This window comes from Schistocerca nitens, chromosome 3 (assembly GCF_023898315.1).
Source record: "Schistocerca nitens isolate TAMUIC-IGC-003100 chromosome 3, iqSchNite1.1, whole genome shotgun sequence".
NCBI lineage: Eukaryota > Metazoa > Arthropoda > Insecta > Orthoptera > Acrididae > Schistocerca > Schistocerca nitens.
In genome coordinates, this window is record NC_064616.1 from 223844514 (window position 1) to 223870135 (window position 25622).

Consider the following 25622-nt stretch of genomic DNA (forward strand, 5'->3'; position numbering starts at 1 on the left):
AGGATAATGCACGACCGCATGTTGCAGGTCCTGTACGGACCTTTCTGGATACAGAAAATGTTCGACTGCTGCCCTGGCCAGCACAATCTCCAGATCTCCCACCAACTGAAAACGTCTGGTCAATGGTGGCCGAGCAACTGGCTCGCCACAATACGCCAGTCACTACTCTTGATGAACTGTGGTATCGTGTTGAAGCTGCCTGGTCAGCTGTACCTGTACACGCCATCCAAGCTCTGTTTGACTCAATGCCCAGGCGTATCAAGGCCGCTATTACGGTCAGAGGTGGTTGTTCTCGGTACTGATTTCGCAGGATCTATGCAACCAAATTGTGTGGAAATGTAATCACATGTCAGTTGTAGTAGAATATATTTGTCCAATGAATACCCGTTTATCATTTGCATTTCTTCTTGATGTAGCAATTTTAATGGCCAGTAGTGTACATATGCAGATGGCGGCAGTATCGCGTATACAAGGTATAAAAGGTTAGTACATTGGCAGAGCTGTCACTTGTACTCATGTGATTCATGTGAAAAGATTTCCGACGTGATTCTGGCCACACAACGGGAGTTAGCATACTTTGAACGTGCAGTAGCACTTGGAGCTAGACGCGTGGGACATTCCATTTAGGAAATAGTTAGGGAATACAGTATTCCGACTTCCGAAGTGTCAAGACTGTACCGAGACTATTAACTTTCAGTTGTTATCTCTCACCACGGACAACGCAGTGGCCCACGGCCTTCACATAAACACCAAGAGCAGCGGCGTTTGTGTAGAGTTGTGAGTGCTAACAGAGAAGCAACACTGTGTGAAATAACCGCAGAAATCGATTTGGGACGTACGACGAACGTATTCGTCAGGACAGTGCGGCGAAATATGCTGTTAATGGGCTATGACAGCAGACGACCAGCGCGAGTGCCTTTGGTAACAGCACGACATCGCCAGCAGCGGCTCTCCTGGACTCGTGACCATATCGGCTGGACTCTAGACGACTGGAAAACCGTGGCCTAGTCAGATGAGTTCCGACTTCTGTTGGTAAGAGCTGATGGTAGGGTTAGAGTGTGGCAGCCTGGACCCAAGTTGTCAACAAGGCACTGTGCAATTTGGTGATGGCTCTATAATGGTGTGGGCTGTGTTTACATGGAATGGAATGGGTCCTCTGGTCCAACTGAACCGATCATTGACTGGAAATGGTTACGTTCGGCTAATTGGAGACCATTTGCACCCATTCATAAACTTCATGATTCCCAACAACGATGGTATTTTTATTGATGACTCTGCATCGTGTCATCGGGCCACAATTGTTCGCGATTGGTTTGAAAAACATTGTGGACAGTGTGAGCGAATGATTTGGCCATCCAGATTGACCGACATGTATCCCATCGAACATAAATGGGACATAATGGAGACGTCAGTTCGTGCTCTAAATCCTGCACCAGTAACACTCTCGCAATTATGGACGACTATAGAGGCAGCATGGCTGAGTATTTCTGCAGGGGCTTCCATGGACTTGTTGAGTCCACGCCACGTCGAGTTACTGCAGTGTGCCGGGCAAAAGGAGGTCCGACACGATAGTAGGAGATATGCCGTGGGTTTTGTCGCAGCGCGCTAGCTTACGAGACAGGAGGTCAATCCGACCTAAATCGAATTCGTGTGGCGGATTGACGACCGTGGGCTGGTACACCGGTAAACCTGCGTGTTGTTTTTAGGCGGTTTTCCAAGCTCGTTTTGGCAAATGCAGGCGTGGTCTTCAAATCCCGTCCCATAAAATACGATTCACAATTAACTTACGATAACGCACAGAACAAAGTTTACACAATTCACAGACAGGTGGTTGCACACCACTTCCCTTTCTCTGGTTACGTTGACGACTATGAGGACCGGAAAGACACCGACTTGAAAAAGTGGACAAGTAAAAAGAAGAGGGAAATTGTTAGAAATATCTCTCTGTAATTATCAGTTATCCAGTATCTTTTCATTTTTCATCTTTCTTTAATTTTTGTGGTTAATTGAATTATTATTTTTTCAAAAAGATGGAATTTTTCATTAGCATTTTCTCACTCATTCTGTGGAAATGGCCGAAGAAGTTCAGCCTTCGATTTCTGTAGATTGGTGGCCGGCCGATGTGGCCGAGCGGTTCTAGGCGCGTCAGTCTGGAACCGCGAGACCGCTACGGTCGCAGGTTCGAATCCTGCCTCAGGCTTAGATGTGTGTGATGTCCTTAGGTTGGTTAGGTTTAAGTAGTTCTAAGTTCTAGGGGACTGATGACCTCAGATGTTAAGTCCCATAGTGCTCAGAGCCATTTGATCCATTTGTAGATTGGTTTTAAACTCCCTGGGCTCGACAGCCCCTTTACGGTATCCAGTGGACCGTAATAATTGTTTTCCAGCGAGCAGGAGAAACAGGATTCAAACTCCTGTGTGAACATAAAGATGTAGCTTCCCTCATCAAACACTTACGACGAATTCCCGGGTGGCATTTTTGGTTGTGCCACCCTTACCTACCGAGCGAGGTGGAGCAGTGGTAGTTCCGTTTCAGCCGCGCTCGCGAGTGGCCGCTGTTAACTGTTGCGCTGCACTTCAGTGTTTACATTGCTGTACTTGTGCTTCGCCGAGTGCCGTCCGTCAGTTAATCTCCGTGTTCGTTCCTGTTCCTTGTGATCTGATCGCTCTTTCTGGTCTTGCTGCTGCTACTTGGAATTTCGGTTGTTTAACCGAAATTGCTTCGCTGGATTAACCATGGCTACAAACCTCAGGAAGAATACTCTGGTATTTGCTTTTGACAAGGAATCCCGACCTGTTCAGCCGACATCCCTGGAAATAGATGACTGGATTATACAGGTAATTGGTCTAAATTCTGAAACCGTTCATACCTGGCAACTGAATCAGGAAAAATACTGTGTTTTTGTCAAGTTAATCAGTGCTTCGACTGTTGATAAAGTGTTACGAAAGTGGGGTATGAAGTAGATTTTGTGCATAGAAATGGTTATAAAAGTAAGGTTTCCATCTATAGAGTGGACATTCATTACAAAACCGTTCGTGTCTTGAATCTTCCCATTGAAATTGAAAATGATAAGATTAAGGAAGCTCTTTCAAACTACGGAGACGTTAAATCAATTGCAAATGAAAGATGGTCGCCTCGCTTTAAACTGCAGTGTTTTAACGGGGTCCGCTGTGTAGAGATGGACGTTAAGACGAATATTCCGTCTCGCATAACTGTTTGTGGGTATAAGGCACAAATTGTTTACACAGGTCAGGAAGCTACACGTCATATATGTAACGAAACCGGCCACTTCAGACAGGAATGTCCGCGGCGAACTGTCGTTCTTAAAAGTAATTTGATACAGCGTCAGAAGCTTACCTTAAATGATCTGTTACCAAAGGATAGCCCGGAACAACTGGTTGAGGATGTTAACGCAGCGGGCCAAGCTGATGTCTCCCTTCACGATAACAGTCAATTTCCCCCGTTAACAACAAAAGGAAACCCTGTTGCCACTACTCGTGAAACTGAAACGCAACCGAAAAAACAACCTCTGGAGATAACTGATAGTTGTTCAGAGGACGAGCTGTCTTGTCCCACTCCCTCACTTCGCAAGCAAAAACAGTGCGATGAGGAGGCAGAGGAACCTGAAGGCAAAATGCGAATGGAAACTAATGAACAGAAAGATAATACACATACGGTACCAGAAAATGAAGGCGGTGTAAGCAGCATTAATTTGCAAGAAACATCAGGTGCAGTAGCCGATTGCAAAGATCAGAATCTATCTGTTAATAAACAGATTCAGGGAGAGGTTGCAAAACTGCAGTCTCCACTTGTTTCCCTCGATCAGAAAGTGAGTGAAATTAGTAAAGAAAGAGGAAGTGGTGGCCAAACTGAAATCACGGTCAACACCTCAGGGCAGACGCCGGCAACCGAAATTGCGAAAGCGTCTGCTGCTGCTCCAGATAAGCCGCGAAGTAAAATACCGACACAACCAAATGAGAATGTACACTCCTGGAAATGGAAAAAAGAACACATTGACACCGGTGTGTCAGACCCACCATACTTGCTCCGGACACTGCGAGAGGGCTGTACAAGCAATGATCACACGCACGGCACAGCGGACACACCAGGACCCGCGGTGTTGGCCGTCGAATGGCGGGCGCTAGCTGCGCAGCATTTGTGCACCGCCGCCGTCAGTGTCAGCCAGTTTGCCGTGGCATACGGAGCTCCATCGCAGTCTTTAACACTGGTAGCATGCCGCGACAGCGTGGACGTGAACCGTATGTGCAGTTGACGGACTTTGAGCGAGGGCGTATAGTAGGCATGCGGGAGGCCGGGTGGACGTACCGCCGAATTGCTCAACACGTGGGGCGTGAGGTCTCCACAGTACATCGATGTTGTCGCCAGTGGTCGGCGGAAGGTGCACGTGCCCGTCGACCTGGGACCGGACCGCAGCGACGCACGGATGCACGCCAAGACCGTAGGATCCTACGCAGTGCCGTAGGGGACCGCACCGCCACTTCCCAGCAAATTAGGGACACTGTTGCTCCTGGGGTATCGGCGAGGACCATTCGCAACCGTCTCCATGAAGCTGGGCTACGGTCCCGAACACCGTTAGGCCGTCTTCCGCTCACGCCCCAACATCGTGCAGCCCGCCTCCAGTGGTGTCGCGACAGGCGTGAATGGAGGGACGAATGGAGACGTGTCGTCTTCAGCGATGAGAGTCGCTTCTGCCTTGGTGCCAATGATGGTCGTATGCGTGTTTGGCGCCGTGCAGCACGAACGCTGGTCCAACTGAGGCGCCAGGTGGAAATGGCATGGCAAGCCGTTCCACAGGACTACATCCAGCATCTCTACGATCGTCTCCATGGGAGAATAGCAGCCTGCATTGCTGCGAAAGGTGGATATACACTGTACTAGTGCCGACATTGTGCATGCTCTGTTGCCTGTGTCTATGTGCCTGTGGTTCTGTCAGTGTGATCATGTGATGTATCTGACCCCAGGAATGTGTCAATAAAGTTTCCCCTTCCTGGGACAATGAATTCACGGTGTTCTTATTTCAATTTCCAGGAGTGTAGTTCGTAACCAAGGGAAGGGAAAATCCGGTAGGTGGCGACCGAAGCCCACAGAATGTTCAGTCCGAAACGGTCGTACACGAATCACTGGAGGAAAAATCAGAAAGTTTACCAGGAAATCAGTCTGCTTGCGTTACAAGAGAAAACATTAGAAGCAGAAAAAAACGGGACAGTAACTAATAAACTGACTGAAGTGTTATTCCATGTTCAGCCTTCCGAGAAAGCTGTTACAGCTTAACTGAACCCTGAACCACATGAAACTATATTAGTTCATCAAAACAACTACATAGTGACAGCACAATGACGCAATCTTATTCTGTCACCACTATAAACATAAATAAAATCACGACCGGTTTGAAATCATCGGCCCTTAAGGAATTTTTGTACGAATCCGCGACTGATATTGCCCTGTTACAAGAAGTTCTAATTTCGGATTTGGTAATTCCCTGTTTTGTCAGTTACATAAATGTGTCTCCGAAACAAGTGTTGGAACAGCTATTTTGGTGAGGGAAGGGATTGTAGTAAGCGAGGTGGAACGACTGGAATCCGGAAGAGGAATAGGACTAAATATCTATGATGTGACTATCGTCAACTTGTACGCCCCTTCAGGGAGTTCTCATCGAGCTGACAGGGCACGTTTCTTCAAAGATGACCTGATATACTTGTTAAGGAAATCGCCAAGACAGTTATTACTTGGAGGTGATTTTAATTGTGTTTTAAATCGAAAAGATCAGTTACCTAATTTTAATTTCTCAAGTGAACTAAAACAACTAGTTACTGGTTTAGAATTAAAGGATGTATGGGAAATCAAATACCCCTCCACTGTTGAGTTCACTTATGTCACGGCAACATCACGTAGCAGGATTGCTAGACTATATATTTCTAAAAATCTTGAAACTTCCGTGACAAAAGTAGAAACCATTTCTACGTACTTTTCAGACCATTCAAGTGTCATAGCTTGCATAAATCTAACAAGACAGCCGGTTCGCCGATTCAAGAATCAGTGGAATTTGAACACTTCCTTGTTAGTAAACCATGATTTAGAAGATCTGATTAAAGAAATATGGGCAATATGCCTGCGAGCCCGTAGTAGATATGCCACTGCTATTGACTGGTGGGTTAAAATGGCAAAGCCAAAGTTGAGGAAAGTTCTTATTCAATACAGTGCCCAGAGCGCAAGGGAAATGAAATGCACTATAGAGTATTACTATTCCGTTTTGAGAGATCTATATGATCAAGTCTCAGCAGGTTCCTCACTTCGGATAGCAGACATCAAAAAAGTCAAAGCCAAGTTACTTAATATCAAGAGAAGTCAAATGGAAGGGTTGAAAATAAAATCGAAGGCAAATTCGGTGTCAGAAGATGAAACTACTTCCCTATATCATTTAGTGAAGCATACGAAAAACGGGAGAAGGACTTTTATTGATGAAATTCGAACAAAACACGGCACGATTCTCAGAACCCAGCAGGATATCATGGACGAGATTTGTCGCTATTATTGCGAGCTATATTCTGTACATCAAAGTAGAGATGCTTCCTTGGAAGAATTCCTTGACATCCTAGCCCCACAGTTGACAGATGATGACAACGAAAATTTTCTCGAGGTTGTCACTGAAGAAGACGTGTATGAGACTCTGTGCGCCTCACCACCAAAAAAATCCCCAGGACCGGATGGTCTGCCAGCAGAGTTTTACATCCGTTGCTGGCCAATAGTAGGTGCAAAAATCACGGACATTGTAAATGAGGTTATTCAGGGGAAAATAATTCCGGCTGAGTTTAAAGAGAGTAAAATTGTTTTGGTGCCAAAAAATAATGGAAACAAAGATTTAAATAATTTTCGTCCAATTTCACTGCGGAATTCTGATTATAAATTAATAGCTAGAATAATTAACAAGAGAATTTCATGCCTTACAGATAAAATTATTAGTCAACATCAGAACTGTGCACAAGGCAGAACCATGTTTCAAAATCTAGCGGAATTCAGGGATATCATTGCAATAACTTCTGTAACAAACATAAAGTGTGCTTTATTGTTTTTAGATTTTTATAAAGCGTTCGATGTAGTAAATCATGAATATCTTCTACAGACATTGAAGAAAATAGGTTTCAACGATAGGGTCATACAGTTGATTAAGAACATAGCAACTGGAATAAATGCTAAAATAGCGGTGAATTGTTAACAATCCAGGCCGATGCAAATACAACGAGGTGTTCCTCAAGGAAGTCCTCTGTCCATGTCGCTCTTCGCCATTTCGCTGGAACCTTTCCTCCGACATGTCCATGCTACATTAAAAGGCTTAACATTATCAGGAAATAAAACGGTTATAAGAGCCTATGCTGACGATATAGGGGTCATTATAAGGAATAATGACGAGGTAACCACGCTAGCAACGGTGATTGATTCGTACTGTAGAGCATCTGGAGCCAATGCAAACGAAAAAAAAGTAAGATGTTAAATCTCAAAGGTTTTGATAATATCAACGTCGAGTGGGCAAAATTAGTCCGACAACATAAAACACTTGGGATCACCCTGACAGCATGCCCTATGAAAATGACGGCTTTAAATTGGAAAGTTGCAGCAGATAAAGTGCAAGGAGCCATTGTAGAGAATTTAACTCGATATATGAACCAAGTTCAAAGAACACAGTATATCAACTCATGCATCCTTGCTAAGGCTTATTATACTGCCCAGCTGTTTCCAATACCTAGAATGATAGCGAGGAGAATAATGTCCAAAATCACCAACTTTTTGTGGAGAGGTGAAGTGTTCAGAGTCACTGCTTAAGTAGCCACTTTAGATCCTAAAAATGGTGGACTAGGATTAACTGATATAACGGATAAAGCCTCTGCTCTTTTTATCAAAAGACAAGTTAATTTAATAAGAGACTCGCGAGAAAGCATAACCAGCCAGCTTTTCGAGATCATTAAACCTCCAAGCCTGCTTCCCCCGATTGACGTGCAGAATATCAACAGTCGCTTACAGCACGTGAGGATTTTCTATGTTGAGTTTAGTTACGTCAGTGTCGAACTCAGGCAGGTCACGACACTTAACATCGAGAGCCATAATGCGGGAACGAAAGAAAAGCGAAGGAAGAAACAAAATAGAACGACAGTTTCCAAACATTGAGTGGACTGAGATTTGGAAAAACATTAGTTCTAATGTGCTCACGTCTAACATAAAAACGGCATGGTACAAGACAGTTAACAACATAGTTAGCACCAATGAAAGATTGCACGCAATCGGACTCTGTGAAACAAATTTACGTCAACAATGCCATCTAGTTGACACAGTAATTCACAGATATACTTGCAGTGGTCACATGAATAGTTGGAAGTGGGTCCGAGAGCAAATAGATCTGATTACAAGAACATCCCCTGAGTATATATCGCTGTCATTGATACACAGGCCTGACGCACGCTATTTCCCAGAAGCAAAAAATAACGCTGTGCACTGGTTGCTGGGAAATTTTGTTAACTACGTCCTTAACAAATTAGGATCCGATAGCATCATAGAGTTCAAGGTACACATGCTGTGTGAGTTTCACAAAATTAGAAGCTATTCGAATCACAAGAAAAAGTTCGGTAATATGTTAAAAATTGTATTTGAAAGAATAGGCATTGGTTAATATAAAAAAGAAGACTGTGTTGACAGTGATGTATTGTAGTTACCTTAAGGATACTATTTAAGATTTTACAGTATATTAATGATGTGTACTTTTTCTACTTCAGAGAGTAGTTTTTGAAACTTATAAGCTAATGTACAGAACTTATGTGACATTGAGATTGTGTGTCGAAATAGTATCAAAACACAAAACATTAAAGGTGCATTATTGGCTTATACTAGAAATTTGGAAATAGACAGTTTTTATAGAAATGTCCTTATCGATTGTTTAAAACCATAAGATTCTATCTGATAAATGTAATATTCAATGGCTGGCACATTGCCCTGTTCATTTTTGCACTGTGATGTGTAAGTCAGTGTCTCAGTGAAAGACTGATTATATAGATCTGATCCAGTGAAAGACTGATTATAAAGATCTGATCACTTCAGATTCAATTAATGTCCAGAAAGTATAGTTGGAAGGCTAGTCAAATTTATTATATATCTTCTTTCCGCCATTCTCAAGTATTTCAGAAATTGTCTAATATGATTATTAAATTGTTTTAATTAAAATTATCCCATCAACTTGCTGATATCCATCATAAAGAAATTATGCTTCTGTAAAGATTGCACCTCATGTAATTCAAAGTGCAGATTTTACTTCTTCAGGTTGAAGTTTGAATGTCTTTAAAAATTTTGTTCTTGATGTTTAAATTAATTCTTTCTGGTAATTAGTCAGTAACACAATCCTCTGTTGTCTTTCCTTAACGTCAGCGTAACTGAAATGTTTAAATAACTTCATGTATGCATAACATAGTATGTATTTGGAGTGTAACATTGTTTTTTTAATAAATATTTTTATAAAAAAAAGAAAAAGTGGTTAGCACACTGGCCTCGCGTTCGGGAGGACGACGGTTCAATCCCGCGTTCGGCCATCCTGATTTACTTTTTCCGTGATTTCCCTAAATCGCTCCAGGAAAATACCGGGATGGTTCCTTTGAAAGGGCACGGCCGACTTCCTTCCCCGTCCTTCCCTATTCCGATGAGACGGATGACCTCGCTGTTTGGTCTCTTCCCCCAATCAACCCCAGAACCCTTGCCTACTGCTCGGACTTCAGAATCTACGACGGCGACGGAACATTAAATTCTTCCCCGAGAGTTTGGCATCACCACTGAATGGTTTTGCGAAAGTTGCGAGGGCAGCACGTGTGGGGCTGAACGCGCAATTTTTGTGCGGGCGTGTCTGCGCGGCGCTTGTGCGCCGGCTCGCGGGGAGCCACAATTTATAAATACGCCGGCGTGGCCGGTACGTCACAAGGCTGGTGCGTTATCTAACCAGTGGTCAGTAGCCTGCGCAGCAGCACACACTCAGCTGGTCGCTTTCTCCGCCGTTAAAAAATCTCGCGTTTTGCTAATCTGCTATGCGATCGTAGTGCCGAAGAGAACCCCCGGCTCTGGATAACGAGAACTGCACAAGTTCTATCTAGAGAAGGCGTGTGAAAATAGTCAGTGACGTAGAAACTAACGTGTGTCGTTAACGTTTTGTGTAGCAAAGGTGTGAGTGCTCTCTGGATCTGAAGAAGAGATTCTCCACGAGACGGAGCCATTCATCTGCCCAGACATCAACATTACACTGGATTGAGACAAGACGTGTAAGTGTATACGCCCTTTTGGGCATGAGGGCGATTCAGTTTACGTCAGTTGGTTATCCCTTTAAGCTTTCAGCATGTTGTTCTTTAGTAGTTGCGATATACGTAAAACAGGTAGTATTTCGTAAGAAACTGAAAACATTTACTAACCATTCGAAAGCATTACGCAGTAACTAAAATTAAAGAAAAAGGGGTGGACCAGAAAAGTCGAAAATTAACCCTGAATCTAAAGATCGTTTTGCGTTAGGCATATCCTTGACTGTCATTAATATCAGTTGAGACACAAGCCATTTTCCTAGCAACTCACTTTCGGTTTGGTAAACAAAATGTTTGATAAATAAAAAAATAATTAAATACCGAAACGCGTAGTGGAATAGTAACATAAAAGTGACTAAAAACAGCTATTTTTGTGTGTTCCAATTCTAGATCAATATGTTAATTATTGAGAGTATCTCGTCGCCTCTAGAATCGTATCCCCTTCACTCCTCTATCGTACGTACTCCCACAAGTCATCTGAAGAGTTCGTACATTTCAGCAATACGTAGATTTTGTTGTACGCATTCAGTGATACTTCGTGATAACAAATCAGGTGCAGTCTGTATCGTAGCGTGCTTTGTTCTCGCAAAGGTCAGTCTTTATACCCGAGTAGCTACGCCTAGAGAAAAACTGTGCCTTCTTTGCCCCAAAGATACACAAGCTAAGTAGTCAGCGAACGAGATCTTACGCCTCCGTTCAGCGGTAGTTTAGATTTGCATGCATTTCAACTTGATATAATTTTCGTTTATATCCAGCACTACTTAGAAAAAAATTTCTGGGTTACGCAGAAACCGAATCTGTCGTGTTTTAAATCTCTCATCATTTGATTCGACGGTGTACTCGATTTTGGTTGTGTAGAAGTACAGTGTTATACAAAACAAATGACAACGGTTCTTGGTTGTAAAAGTATTCTGAGAAGTATCACTTTCTTTACGTGTTCTAGCGAAAAAACTTGTAGAATTACGTGATTTGGAATAGATGTACACCACAGCTTGTGCAAATACGGCAGAAGGTTACATAAAAAACGTTTGCACACAGCCGTGGTAGTTTTATCCCATACTTATGCCTAAATCTACAGTGTTTTATTCCTTGATTGTTTTATTTTCTTGCAAGACACAAGTAACACGTCATAAAATGTGTTACAAAATGGTTCAAATGGCTCTGAGCACTATGGGACTTAACATCTGAGGTCATCAGTCCTCTAGAACTTAGAACTACTTAAACCTAACTAACCTAAAGACATCACACACATCGATGCCCGAGGCAGGATTCGAACCTGCGACCGTAGCGGTCGCGCGGTTCCAGACTGAAGCGTCTAGAACCGCTCGGCCACTCCGGGCGGCAAAATGTGTTACAAAATAAATATTCTACGAAACCTCCCGCGCTCCATTCAGTGTATCAGCAGTTACAGAACGAAGCGTTGCAACAGCAGTGTAGATTCACACACCACAGGCATAAGTTCACAGATTCATATTTTTTGAAACGTTTAAAAATAATGTGTTTTCAACACACTTCGCGCATTGTGATGGAGTTGATAGGATTATTCTTAATTTTCAGCCTGCAGTGTGGTATCGGTTATGTGGCTGCAAATTGAGACGTATAGTAGTTAACTTGTTAAAATTAATTCACGTATAACAAAATACTGGTACTTCTATAGAACATGAAGCATTCGCTGTGGAGGAAGCTCTTGTTGTTGACTGATGTGGTGGTTGTACAAATAAATGGTTGGAATTTGCACACTGACGTGCAGGTTTCTGAGACCAGAAAAGCTTGTAGTCTCTCACTCCAGAACTGCTACTTGACAAGAGGGGTAACGAGGTGCCAGCATCTCTGGAGCTATTTCAGAGGCGTGTGCTCAGCCTTGCTGAATGATGAAGTTGGTTTGGAACATGACGTCACTTACATTTTCAGAAATGTAGCGTAGGTAGCATGTTTCACCTGTCAGCTACATATACGTTGTGATGATTATGATTTCATTAAATGAGGCTAACATAAGTATGTTAGACGGCCTTCGGTGGTGTGTTGGCCCGAAATGACAATCCATAAAGAAGAAACGAATAGTGGCCACGATGGTTATGAAATTTACCTTTATTTAGGGGTTAAAGCGAACAAAATTAAAACGAATTAAAATTTTTTGCTTTATAATAGATTTTTCCCTTGGTGATTGGTAGGAAAATTTCATATATTGCATATCAATGAAAATACAGACTGTGGACGTTGTACAGTATTTATTTAGTTTCCGGCTTAAATGACCGTTGTCAGACAATAACGGACTATCGTTGTCTTAATATACCACTCTGGTTAATAAGTGTAATGGGAGAGGACGGGATCGGCTACATTGGGTGAGTCAAATTAGATATTTGGCTCATTTTTTATATTTACATTTGTTTGATGCTTAGTTTTAATGTTTCCTGCCATGTGGCCTTTGCATCACAAAAGGTGATTTTTACACAGTGTGTGTTTGCAACACACATTTCGAATGTAACATCTTTCTTAAGGATATTCAGTCACTTACTATCATCCTTGAAAACGGTACTTATATACTGCCTGACGGTGGCGCTGTAAACCGAAAATTGGTTCGCTGGATAAACGCGGTACGGCATACACATATTATGTCTTCCTCGATCAATGCGTGTGCTCTTCAACAGTTTCCAATGTTACGTATGCTCAAAAATGGCTCTGAGCACTATGGGACTTAACATCTGAGGTCATCAGTCCCCTAGAACTTACAACTAATTAAACCTAACTAACCTAAGGATATCACATATATCCATGCCCGAGGCAGGATTCGAACCTGCGACCGTAGCGGTCGCGCGGTTCCAGACTGAAGCGCCTAGAACCGCTCGGCCACATCGGCCGGCTGTAACGTATGCCTTTCCATAAAAGTCTCTTGTGTATTTTTCTCAGATTTTGTGATAAGACATTCTTCAAATGGCACATGAATATTCGATTACTTCACTGTTTTAGTTTTTATTCAGTGAATACTAGGGTAACTGCACTGTAAAAGTATTTTTATAGAAAAAAGTGACGAGGCTACTGTCGGTTCCAGTCGATAATTATAAACAGTGTTTTTTTCAGGATTCTAGGAAGTGTAGTTTCGCCGGTTTTGTCTTCGCAGCTCTATGTTCACTTTTTGTCTTGTTCGTTAAAGTTGCCATTTGATAGGAAACGTATTCGATACAGACGGCTTGTGAATGTCTTAGCCGGCAGTCAGAACGGCAAGACTGCGTTAATCTCTCTTCAGCGGCTCTCCACTCATCCAGCATGCCGCCCTGCACCACATGCACGCCCGAGTACAGGAAATTTGCCTTTGCCAAGTCCAAGACGCATTTGTAAATCATTTGAATCGGGACGCAAAGACACATTCAACGTAATCAGCAAGGTGAGAACGCATTAACTTCAAGTGATGTCTTTTCTTAGCGACAGCGTAGCGCAGCGGATGAAGTTTCATTTCTCTGGACGACATCTAAAAACGGAAGCGTACGTTGTTGGGGCGCGAGGGGCGGTAGCTGAACGTAGAGGGCGTATCGCCAAGAATGTGCTCTCTTGCGCAAGTTTCGCTACACCGTGCCGCTGCTCATCGCGGGAAAGGTCACTCACACGCGATGTGACCCTGGAAGAGGTATTCGATAGAAACAAACAAATCGAAATACCGGCCATGCAACAACTGTTCCGCCTAAATTTGAAAACAATCATATTCCCTTACGAGTATCATAATCTCTTATACAGGATGTCCCAGGAGAAATGGTCAGTGTTCAGCGATAAGGCAGGAACAATCATTCGAAGCAAAAAAGTCTAGTAAACATGGGCTGTAAAATATATACCTTAAGAGCTATGAGCACATCATCTTCGATACAATGAAACAAATATTTTCTATTGCAAGTTCTTGGCTTTCCATGTTTTGAGAGGTATCAGTATGGACAAAAAAAGTGCATTAAACATGCATACGTTGAGACCTGTCAGCACTTGTTCATATTCGCTACTGTGAAACACATATCTTCTACTGAACAATCGCTCATAGCTCTTAAGCCATGCATTTTAGAACCCATGTTTACTAAACTATTTTTTGTTTCGGCCCATACTACCATCTGTTAAAATATGGGAAGTAAATACACTCCTGGAAATGGAAAAAAGAACAGATTGACACCGGTGTGTCAGACCCACCATACTTGCGCCGGACACTGCGACAGGGCCGTACAAGCAATGATCACACGCACGGCACAGCGGACACACCAGGAACCGCCGTGTTGGCCGTCGAATGGCGCTAGCTGCGCAGCATTTGTGCACCGCCGCCGTCAGTGTCAGCCAGTTTGCCGTGGCATACGGAGCTCCATCGCAGTCTTTAACACTGGTAGCATGCCGCGACAGCGTGGACGTGAACCGTATGTGCAGTTGACGGACTTTGAGCGAGGGCGTATAGTGGGCATGCGGGAGGCCGGGTGGACGTACCGCCGAATTGGTCAACACGTGGGGCGTGAGGTCTCCACAGTACATCGATGTTGTCGCCAGTGGTCGTCGGAAGGTGCACGTGCCCGTCGACCTGGGACCGGACCGCAGCGACGCACGGATGCACGCCAAGACCGTAGGATCCTACGCAGTGCCGTAGGGGACCGCACCGCCACTTCCCAGCAAATTAGGGACACTGTTGCTCCTGGGGTATCGGCGAGGACCATTCGCAACCGTCTCCATGAAGCTGGGCTACGGTCCCGCACACCGTTAGGCCGTCTTCCGCTCACGCCCCAACATCGTGCAGCCCGCCTCCAGTGGTGTCGCGACAGGCGTGAATGGAGGGACGAATGGAGACGTGTCGTCTTCAGCGATGAGAGTCGCTTCTGCCTTGGTGCCAATGATGGTCGTATGCGTGTTTGGCGCCGTGCAGGTGAGCGCCACAATCAGGACTGCATACGACCGAGGCACACAGGGCCAACACCCGGCATCATGGTGTGGGGAGCGATCTCCTACACTGGCCGTACACCACTGGTGATCGTCGAGGGGACACTGAATAGTGCACGGTACATCCAAACCGTCATCGAACCTATCGTTCTACCATTCCTAGACCGGCAAGGGAACTTGCTGTTCCAACAGGACAATGCACGTCCGCATGTATCCCGTGCCACCCAACGTGCTCTAGAAGGTGTAAGTCAACTACCCTGGCCAGCAAGATCTCCGGATCTGACCCCCATTGAGCATGTTTGGGCCTGGATGAAGCGTCGTCTCACGCGGTCTGCACGTCCAGCACGAACGCTGGTCCAACTGAGGCGCCAGGTGGAAATGGCATGGCAAGCCGTTCCACAGGACTACATCCAGCATCTCTACGATCGTCTCCATGGGAGAATAGCAGCCTGCATTGCTGCGAAAGGTGGATATACACTGTACTAGTGCCGACATTGTGCATGCTCTGTTGCCTGTGTCTATGTGCCTGTGGTTCTGTCAGTGTGATCATGTGATGTATCTGACCCCAGGAATGTGTCAATAAAGTTTCCCCTTCCTGGGACAATGAATTCACGGTGTTCTTATTTCAATTTCCAGGAGTGTAGTTTGCAGTAGAAGTGATTTGTTTCACGATATTGAAGATTAAGTGCCCATAGCTCTTAAGGTGTCGCTATTCATTTTAGAATCCATGTTTACTAGATTTTTTTGCTCGAAATGATCGTTCCTGTCACACCCATGAATACTATTCCTGCTGGGACAGATGGCGCTTCAAAACGAATGGTTACATATTGAAGAAATGATAAATTTTTGCCACAAATATACTCAGTCAGAATGTACTGTAAATGTCACGATTTTGGCTACAGCTTTAGTCAATAAACTGATTTTGCAAACTCTGACGAAATGTCAAATGGAGGCATCAGTGATTGGCAAAAGGTGTTATTTGATTGGTAAAATGACTTTGCTGTTCACTAAGCTTTCTTTGTTTCTACACTGATCATCTTCAGAACACGCTAAAATGTCTTGTAAGTTGACAAAGTGCGAATTACTTGTACAAAATGTATTAGCGCGTTGCTTCACGTGCTATACTCAAAAGATGTCCAATGATTCGCCGAAACAGGTAAACAGTTATGAAACCATGTAAAGTGACTGATGCAAAGTATCATTACTGGAGGCAAGTGTTAGGTTTGGAACATTGGGACGGACGCTATCGCCGGCCGCTGTGGCCGAGCGGTTCTAGGCGCTTCAATCTGGAACCGCGCGACCACTATAGTCGCAGGTTCGAATCCTGCCTCGGGAATGGATGTGTGTGATGTCGTTAGGTTAGTTAGGTTTAAGTAGTTCTAAGTTCTAGGGGACTAATGACCTCAGATGTTAAGTCCCATAGTGCTCAGAGCCATTTGAACCATCTGAACGGACGCTATCATAGCGGATTTGCAAAAGTTCTCTACGGGTAACAAACACACAATAGTTCAGTGTCAAACTAACACTTGCCGTTTTTTTTCGATGTCACTAGAGTCGTAGTTTACGAATTTTTGTGCAGACAGCAAAAAATATACCGCCATTACACTTTAAGCGTTTAGAAAAAGCTGCAAAAAAATTCGCTAATGGAGACAACAACAGTTGGAAGATAACCCATTTTTCATTCACCTGACAGCGCACTGCCCACTCAACTGTATATTTATATATGAGCTCGTGACATTTATTGCCAAAAGTCATTTCTTTTTTAATTCCAATACTGTTTTGACTTTATTAATAGCAAGACGACTTCGTCACGAGCTCTGAAGGACATTCCAAAAGGAGGACTGCAGAGCAAGAGTTTAAAAATCGCTGATAGAGGTCCATAAATAGAGGAAGGGAGTGTTTTGGTGGAGACAAGGGCCAAGCATCTGCTAGTAGAATGAAACAAGGTATTCGGCAATTTTTGTAACGGACCTTCGAACATTTGCCTGGAAGTATTTTTGGTATTTTGTGTCGCTTCGATACCAAAATAAATTTCTGCCTTTATTGGGCTGGTTATCTCTTTTGGAATGAATCTGAAATTAAGTAGTTTAATGGGTGTGTTTTTTCAAATGGTTCAAATGGCTCTGAGCACTATGGGACTTAACTTCTATGGTCATCAGTCCCCTAGACCTTAGAACTACTTAAACCTAACTAACCTAAGGACATCATACACATCCATGTCCGAGGCAGGATTCGAACCTGCGACCGTAGCTGTCACGCGGTTCCAGACTGAAGCGCCTAGAACCGCACGGCCACACCGGCCGGCTGTGGTTTTTCAAAAAGAACTGGTGTTATAGAGAGGAATTATCGTATCCTTACGTTTGCTATTAGAAGAAGGTATTTCATTCTAGTTTAGAAGAAAGTATTTACGCGCTGAAAGTATAAATGAATCTTTTTATAAATTATTACAAATAACATTTGCCTGTTTCCGTTTGCTGCAACAAGCGGTGAATGTACTTTACGGCTTGTTGCAAGCACATTCGTGGCCAGCAATTCAAACTCTAGGTGGAGTTGGCATCAAATGGCATACTTACCGAACTCCGTCTACCATTCCATCTCCAAGAAAATTTGCTTTTAAACTGCGTATAGTCGCCAATGAACAATGAATATCGCATACCATACTGAAAACAGGTAAAAGAGTTATTTTGTAATACTTTACAAACCAATTGGCTCTCAAATTTAAAAATAAAAATGTTTTAACAATTAAACTGAAAAGAGTGCTTCTTTTTAAACAGGTATCATAAATCTTTTCCTCAGTAAGAAAAAGGGAATTTTAAACATTTTAATTAGACCACCACTACTCTGTTTTTGTGTCTCTCAGTGGATGAGTGTCAGGAAGATTATTTTGATTATACAGACTCTGCACCACGTACATACATACACACACACACACACACATATATATATATATATATATATATATATATATATATATAAGGTCGATTCTCCTCTTATTTTGCGGTTTTCTTTTCGTCTATAGACGGTTTCCCTAATGATGGCCGGCCGAAGTGGCCGTGCGGTTAAAGGCGCTGCAGTCTGGAACCGCAAGACCGCTACGGTCGCAGGTTCGAATCCTGCCTCGGGCATGGATGTTTGTGATGTCCTTAGGTTAGTTAGGTTTAACTAGTTCTAAGTTCTAGGGGACTAATGACCTCAGCAGTTGAGTCCCATAGTGCTCAGAGCCATTTGAACCATTTGAACCCTAATGATGTAGAAAACACATGAGTGGAACTGCAATTTGGTGCACGATATGACGTGATCGATAGTAGCCTTAGCAACATAGTATATACCTGTCTGACTACACATGGCCTTTTCCGAGTGCAAGAGATAAGGCTATCGGATGTGTGAATCGCAGCCTAACTCACGCCGCACTGCTCCGCATTTGTTATTGCAGCTTACGGCTCTATAATCATTGACACAGAGAGGTGGTGCAGCGATTATGATATTGGGATCGAATTCAAGAGCAATGGGGCTCAAGTTCGTGTCTGAACAGATTTTCCGTGGTTTCACTCAAAGCAGTAACGGTGAAATGCAGGATGGATCTGTTTAAAAGGAACCATTCTTGGTCTGTGCGAGCGTTTTCTACGTCTCTAATAACACAGTCGTCTATGGGAGGTTAAACGCCAATCGCCGGCCGTTGTGGCCGAGCGGTTCTAGGCGCTTCAGTCTGGAACCGCGCGACCGCTACGGTCGCAGGTTCGAATCCCGCCTCGGGCATGGATGTGTGTGATGTCCTTAGGTTAGTTAGGTTTAAGTAGTTCTAGGTTCTAGGGGACTGATGACCTCAGATGTTAAGTCCCATAGTGCTCAGAGCCATTTGAACCATCAAACGCCAATCGTCCTTCCACCGTCATAATTCAATTATTAACTGGTGAGAAGTCAAATAATTTCTTATACGTTCACCGAAAAGTTTTAAATGCTGCCATGAAATTATTTCCGTGCGTCTTTTATTGACAGTCGTGATAGCTTTTAGCTGTCCTAGATCGTCTGGTACCAAAATTCAAGGTTGACTACGATAATGTGCGTCACTTTCCTGCGGAATATTACCTTGTAACGTGTCTGGATACACAATTTTCGAGATTGTGTTTACAAAATTCTCAGTGTGGTAACGAGTGAATATCATAAACGAAAATATGTAATTGACTGAGACGGATATATTTGTTTTGAAAAGCTTTCATCTGTCAATATAATAATAATGAGCGTTTGGCGTCATTGGCCGGGAGGCCCCTTGCGGGGCAGGTCCGTCCGCCTTGGTGCAGGTCTTATTACATTCGCACATTGGGCGACCTGCGCGCTGGATGGGGATGAAACGATGATGAAGACAGCACAACACACAGTCCCTGAGCGGAGAAAATCCCCGACCCAACCGGGAATCGAAACGTGGCCAGCAGGACGGCAATCCGTCACACTGACCACGTAGCTATCGTGGTGGACGTCTGTCAATATGATTATACGTTTCCAGATATACAAAGATGTTCGACGATGTTTAATACATTTCAGAAAACTACAAGGACGAAAATTTTGCGTTCTTACGACAAAATCACTGTGCTATTTGACTAAAATTGGAACTCCATGAAGGAAGAATGCAAATGATTCAGAACTTCCAAGATATGCAGAATAGGATACAGAGAGAAAATTATCATAAATACCGGCGACTAGTACCTAAAAGGTCCCCTGGACGGCCATGTTCGATTTACAGAGAAGCGCTGAAGACTGTTAGTCGTTGTCTGCCTGCAGTAAACACTTCATGATACGACGCATCTCGTTGACACGAAGAAGCTCAAATGGCTCTGAGCACTATGGGACTTAACATCGGAGGTCATCAGTCACTTAGAACTACTTAAACCTAACTAACCTAAGGACGTCACACACATCCATGCCCGAGGCAGGATTCGAACCTCCGACCGTAGCAGTCGCGCGGTTCCGGACTGAAGCGCCTAGAACCGCTCGGTCACAGCGGCCGGCACACTCGATAGCAACGGAGGCACAAAATCGTTTTTATTTGATGAGTCACTCAGTTTGAACAGGGCGAGTGGTCGGTGTCTATAATGTAATTCCTCATGAAGTAGCAGTTTGTCCTGTGTATAATGTTACATCAATTAGGCGTATGTGACAGATGTGAAGCTGCATGCATATACCACAGGCCACGGTTCAGTGTGACAGTGGGCCTTTCATACTAATATTAACTCGCTGTACCATTCCACTTGCGTATGGCGTGAGTTTTTACTGCTTGTATGCGCATCTACGCGACCAAATCTGCCTTATGGTATTTTCATGATCCTTACGAGATATACACTATGGAGGTAGTTTGTTGTTGTACAGAGCACCTCGAATACCAGTTGTTCTAATTTATCCAACAGGGTTTCCAGGGAAAAAGGGCCCCTTGTCTAATTACCTCTTCGGTGATGGGACGTTAAATCCTGATCATCACTCTTCATTAATTTCTTCGGTATCTGTTGACTTGTCTACTTGATAAGATCCCACGCACTGGAGCTGTACTCTGGAGTAAGTTGCACTACTGTCTTGTATGCGGTTTCCTTCAGTTTTACAGCACTTTCCTCGAATTTTTCGCGCTTATCAGGGCGTTCTATTCACCTTTTACATTATTAATATTTCATTGAATTAGTCCTATTCATTTATGCAACGTAACACGCATCAGAGTTCACAATTATTATTCTATATCAGGTAGCAGCCGGTTCCTCCTCTTGTTTATGGACATTATCTTGAACTTATCAACATTTTTAAGAAAAATGACTTTCTGTACATCAAATGGAAATTTTGTCCAAGTGGTTTGATTTACCTTAAAATCACCCAGAAACGATATTTTCCTGTAGATAATTGCCTCATCAGCAAAAAATTGGAGAGTTCTTGTGCGGTACAGCCGATCTTTTCGTTTCTGTTGAAAACTCGCTGTCCAACATAACGTACTGGTACTATCGCTCAAAAATTATTTGAGCAAACTACTTTGTATGTTCGTATCTTGAGTGTTATCCGGAGTGCTGTACCCTGTCGAACACCTTTCGGAAATGAATTTAGACGGATTCCACCTGTTGGGTTTCGTCATAGTACGTGAAAAGTCAGCTATGTTTTGTAAAAATCGTGTCTTCTCCATCCACGCCGACTGCAGGAGATAAATAAGTTTATAGTCCTCAAGAAATGCCATTACAGTTTAGTTTAACATATTTTCTAGGATCCTGAAACAAATAACTGTTATAGATATTGATGTATAAATTACGGCGTCCGTTATGTTACCATTTTTTTATTAATAAGGATAAGCTCCTCAATTTCCTAATCAAGCGCAACCTCTCATGTGTGAGAGATTTTCCATAAACGTGATATAGCAAGGGGGCTAATTGCGCAGAGTATTCATTGTAAAATTAGTAGGAATTGTTTCGGTGTTTGCTGCCCTGTGTTTTGGTTGAGTAGTTTATATTGTATTTCAACACCACGATTTCTTATTCCAGTATCACCAATGTGTGTTGGTACAATGGTCGAATGAAAGCAAGCCTTCATGCATGACTGCATGTTTAAACGCAGAATTTAACATTCCGGCTTTCTTTGTGTATTCTTCAGTTTCAATATCAGACTGATGTATGAGAGACTGGAGAGGAAGCTTCGATCAGTCCATTGACTTGACATATGCCCTGAACATCCTTGGTTGAATCACTCTTAATTAGTTATCTTGCCCAGGTACATTGCTTCTTTTGTGCCCATAAGCTCATTCCGTGGTGTAGCAGGAATTTCTTCATGGAAATTCACTGCAATATCTACACATGATGAATCTTTACTCGCTTTGGATCTAGTAGTCACTTACGCTCTGTCTGGATGCTTTACCTGACACTGTAACCCCACCTTAAAATATGTCTTGGAATCCCGTACAATTTGGTCTGTGATTTGTGAAGAACTGCCTAAAACCCACTCCAAAGCTAGCCTGTATATCAGACTGTCGATCTTTAATATGGAGCTACGGTAGAAGCGTAGTGCTCCTGGTGATAGTTCCGCCATTGCTAATGTAACCTTGAACCACTACACCTTACGAATTCCTGGAAGAAAGTGTTTTTCTACAGATCCTATTCGATTACAATAACAGACTGAAAAGTTCAGGACTGGGACAGGAGTTAGGCAGAGGGACGCCATTTCACCAAAACTATTTCCTATAGCCTCGGAAAAAGCCTACGGATCATTAAACTGGGGTGAGGAAGCAATCGTAACTGAACTACCTTCTTACAGTCAGTATGCCGACTGTAGAGCAGTAAAGATTAATGATGAAGTTCAAAAAATGACGAATTTATGTACTCAGGACAGCTGAAAACTACAAGTGGACGAACACTTAAAGACATCAGACAGAAAGATAGAAATGGCTTAGGGTGTTTGTTTGTAAAGCTGAATGCTCTATTCAGAACCGAATTACTAATGTGCTGTAAAGGGAAGGTCTTCAACGTGTGTATGTTGCCAGTACTAATTTATGGAAGTGAAACATGGACGTTAAATACTTAGATAGTTCAGAAATTGAGGGTTGCCCAACGAGCAGTGGTAAGATGCATTTTGGGAAAACAAGAAGGGTCAGAAAAAGAAACAAAGGAAAAAGATAGGAGTTGATGAAGTGATAATGACTTACGAAACTGACATGGAGATGGGCCGAGTATATACCGTGACGAAATTATGGGAATTCTGTGTTGATTCTGTGTTGAATTCCTCGTAATAAGAAAGTAGCTAGCGGACGACCGAGTGAAAGAGGGATTGACGATATAAAGGGGAAAGCTGGAAAAGTGAGGAAGAAGCATGTATCCAGCACTGGAAGACAAATGGTTGATAATAATTAACTCTAAAATCTTCTTAGAAATTTCAACACGCGTTCGTTTTTAGACGATAATTAACAAACGTGGCACTCATGGTGCGGAAAGCTTTGTTATACCAAAACATTAGTGTAAAATTTGGTCTTCATGTAATATCGATTTCTTTGCAAAGTCATTAAGGCTCGTAATTCAGTTTCCATTTATTACTAAAATCAGAAATCTTACTTTCTTGCACCATCGCTGTAAACAATCAACTAATCGTACTTGTGTAACACTTCTTGTAAAATGGTTCAAATGGCTCTGAGCACTATGGGACTCAACTGCTGAGGTCATTAGTCCCCTAGAACTTAGAACTAGTTAAACCTAACTAACCTAAGGACATCACAAATATCCATGCCCGAGGCAGGATTCGAACCTGCGACCGTAGCGGTCTTGCGGTTCCAGACTGCAGCGCCTTTAACCGCACGGCCACTTCGGCCGGCCACACTTCTTGTAGCGTCAACCATAGGGGCCGTTATCCCATATCATCCGTGTGTTAGTATTTCTAATTCTATTGTTGATCCTAAGCTTCTGCTAAAGAAGACAGAGATAAATGCCTTTGTCGGCTTGCACAAGGAGGTCATAACTCTCTGTAGGAATGAGACACGCTTGTCTTTGCGCGCGAAAACTGCAGGCGGATCTTGTGTTTAGGAAAATAGTACTACGAGGTGCATTCAAGTTCTAAGGCCTCCGATTTTTTTTCTAATTAACTACTCACCCGAAATCGATGAAACTGGCGTTACTTCTCGACGTAATCGCCCTGCAGACGTACACATTTTTCACAACGCTGACGCCATGATTCCATGGCAGCGGCGAAGGCTTCTTTAGGAGTCTGTTTTGACCACTGGAAAATCGCTGAGGCAATAGCAGCACGGCTGGTGAATGTGCGGCCACGGAGAGTGTCTTTCATTGTTGGAAAAAGCCAAAAGTCACTAGGAGCCAGGTCAGGTGAGTAGGGAGCATGAGGAATCACTTCAAAGTTGTTATCACTGTTGCGTAACGTTAGCTCGATGTGCGGGTGCGTTGTCTTGGTGAAACAGCACATGCGCAGCCCTTCCCGGACCTTTTTGTTGCAGTGCAGGAAGGAATTTGTTCTTCAAAACATTTTCGTAGGATGCACCTGTTACCGTAGTGCCCTTTGGAACGCAATGGGTAAGGATTACGCCCTCGCTGTCCCAGAACATGGACACCATCATTTTTTCAGCACTGGCGGTTACCCGAAATTTTTTTGGTGGCGGTGAATCTGTGTGCTTCCATTGAGCTGACTGGCGCTTTGTTTCTGGATTGAAAAATGGCATCCACGTCTCATCCATTGTCACAACCGACGAAAAGAAAGTCCCATTCATGCTGTCGTTGCGCGTCAACATTGCTTGGCAACATGCCACACGGGCAGCCATGTGGTCGTCCGTCAGCATTCGTGGCACCCACCTGGATGACACTTTTCGCATTTTCAGGTCGTCATGCAGGACTGTGTGCACAGAACCCACCGAAATGCCAACTCTGGAGGCGATCTGTTCCAGTCATTCGGCGATCCCCCAAAACAATTCTCTCCACTTTCTCGATCATGTCGTCAGACCAGCTTGTGCGAGCCCGAGGTTGTTTCGGTTTGTTGTCTCACGATGTTCTGCCTTCATTAAACTGTCGCACCCACGAACGCACTTTCGACACATCCATAACTCCATCACCACATGTCTCCTTCAACTGTCGATGAATTACAATTGGTTTCACACCACGCAAATTCAGAAAACAGATGATTGCACGCTGTTCAAGTAAGGAAAACGTCGCCATTTTAAGTATTTAAAACAGTTCCCATTCTCGCCGCTGGTGGTAAAATTCCATCTGCCGTACGGTGCTGCCATCTCTGGGACGTATTGACAATGAACGCGGCCTCATTTTAAAACAATGCGCATGTTTCTATCTCTTTCCAGTCCGGAGAAAAAAATCGGACGCCTTAGAACTTGAATGCACCTCGTACTACTACTACTAGTAGTAGTAATTTTATTGATTCGTGTATAACTTTTTCCAAAATATTAGACATGTCATTGTATTACAGTTTAAGAAAAAAAATACAGAGTTTACAAGGAATTACGTACGTGTATGTCTATGTTCACAAGGATGAGACAGGTACTTGGCCATGTTCGCAACATCTACCGTTATATCTACATACATACTCCGCAGGTCACCAAACGGTGCATGGCGGAGGGTACCCTGTACCACTACTAGTCATTTCCTTTCGTGGTACACTCGCAAATAGAGATGGGTCGAGCTCGTTCATTCCCGTGAACTACTTCATTCATTTCACTCTTTGCCGTGAAGCGTTCAAATGAAGTAGTTCATTCATGAAGTACGGAAGGCTGGCGAAGTTGCCCAGTTCGCCGCTCAGCCGCGGCTACGCACGCTTCGCCTCGCTTGTACAATAAAGCTTCGTAATACTTCATAATTTTACCAACAGAAGGCCGAACTATGCAGTAACGTGAACGTAACGTTTTACTCTCTTACAGTGTCTGAGAGTTAA

At 43.4% G+C, this 25622-nt stretch overlaps 1 protein-coding gene across 3 annotated transcripts in view; it reads left to right on the top strand.

Annotated features, from left to right (window-relative positions):
- LOC126248185 (transcription factor CP2) overlaps positions 1 to 25622 on the top strand; it is a 916521-nt gene that overhangs the window by 249626 nt on the left and 641273 nt on the right. Inside the window, exon 1 of one of the 3 annotated variants that reach the window (XM_049948962.1) lies at positions 10002 to 10307. The exons of the other annotated variants lie outside the window; for them this stretch is intronic. The gene's annotated coding sequence lies outside the window, so the exon portion shown is untranslated. Of the gene's footprint in view, positions 1 to 10001; positions 10308 to 25622 lie in introns of those variants that run through there. 3 annotated transcript variants of the gene reach the window in all.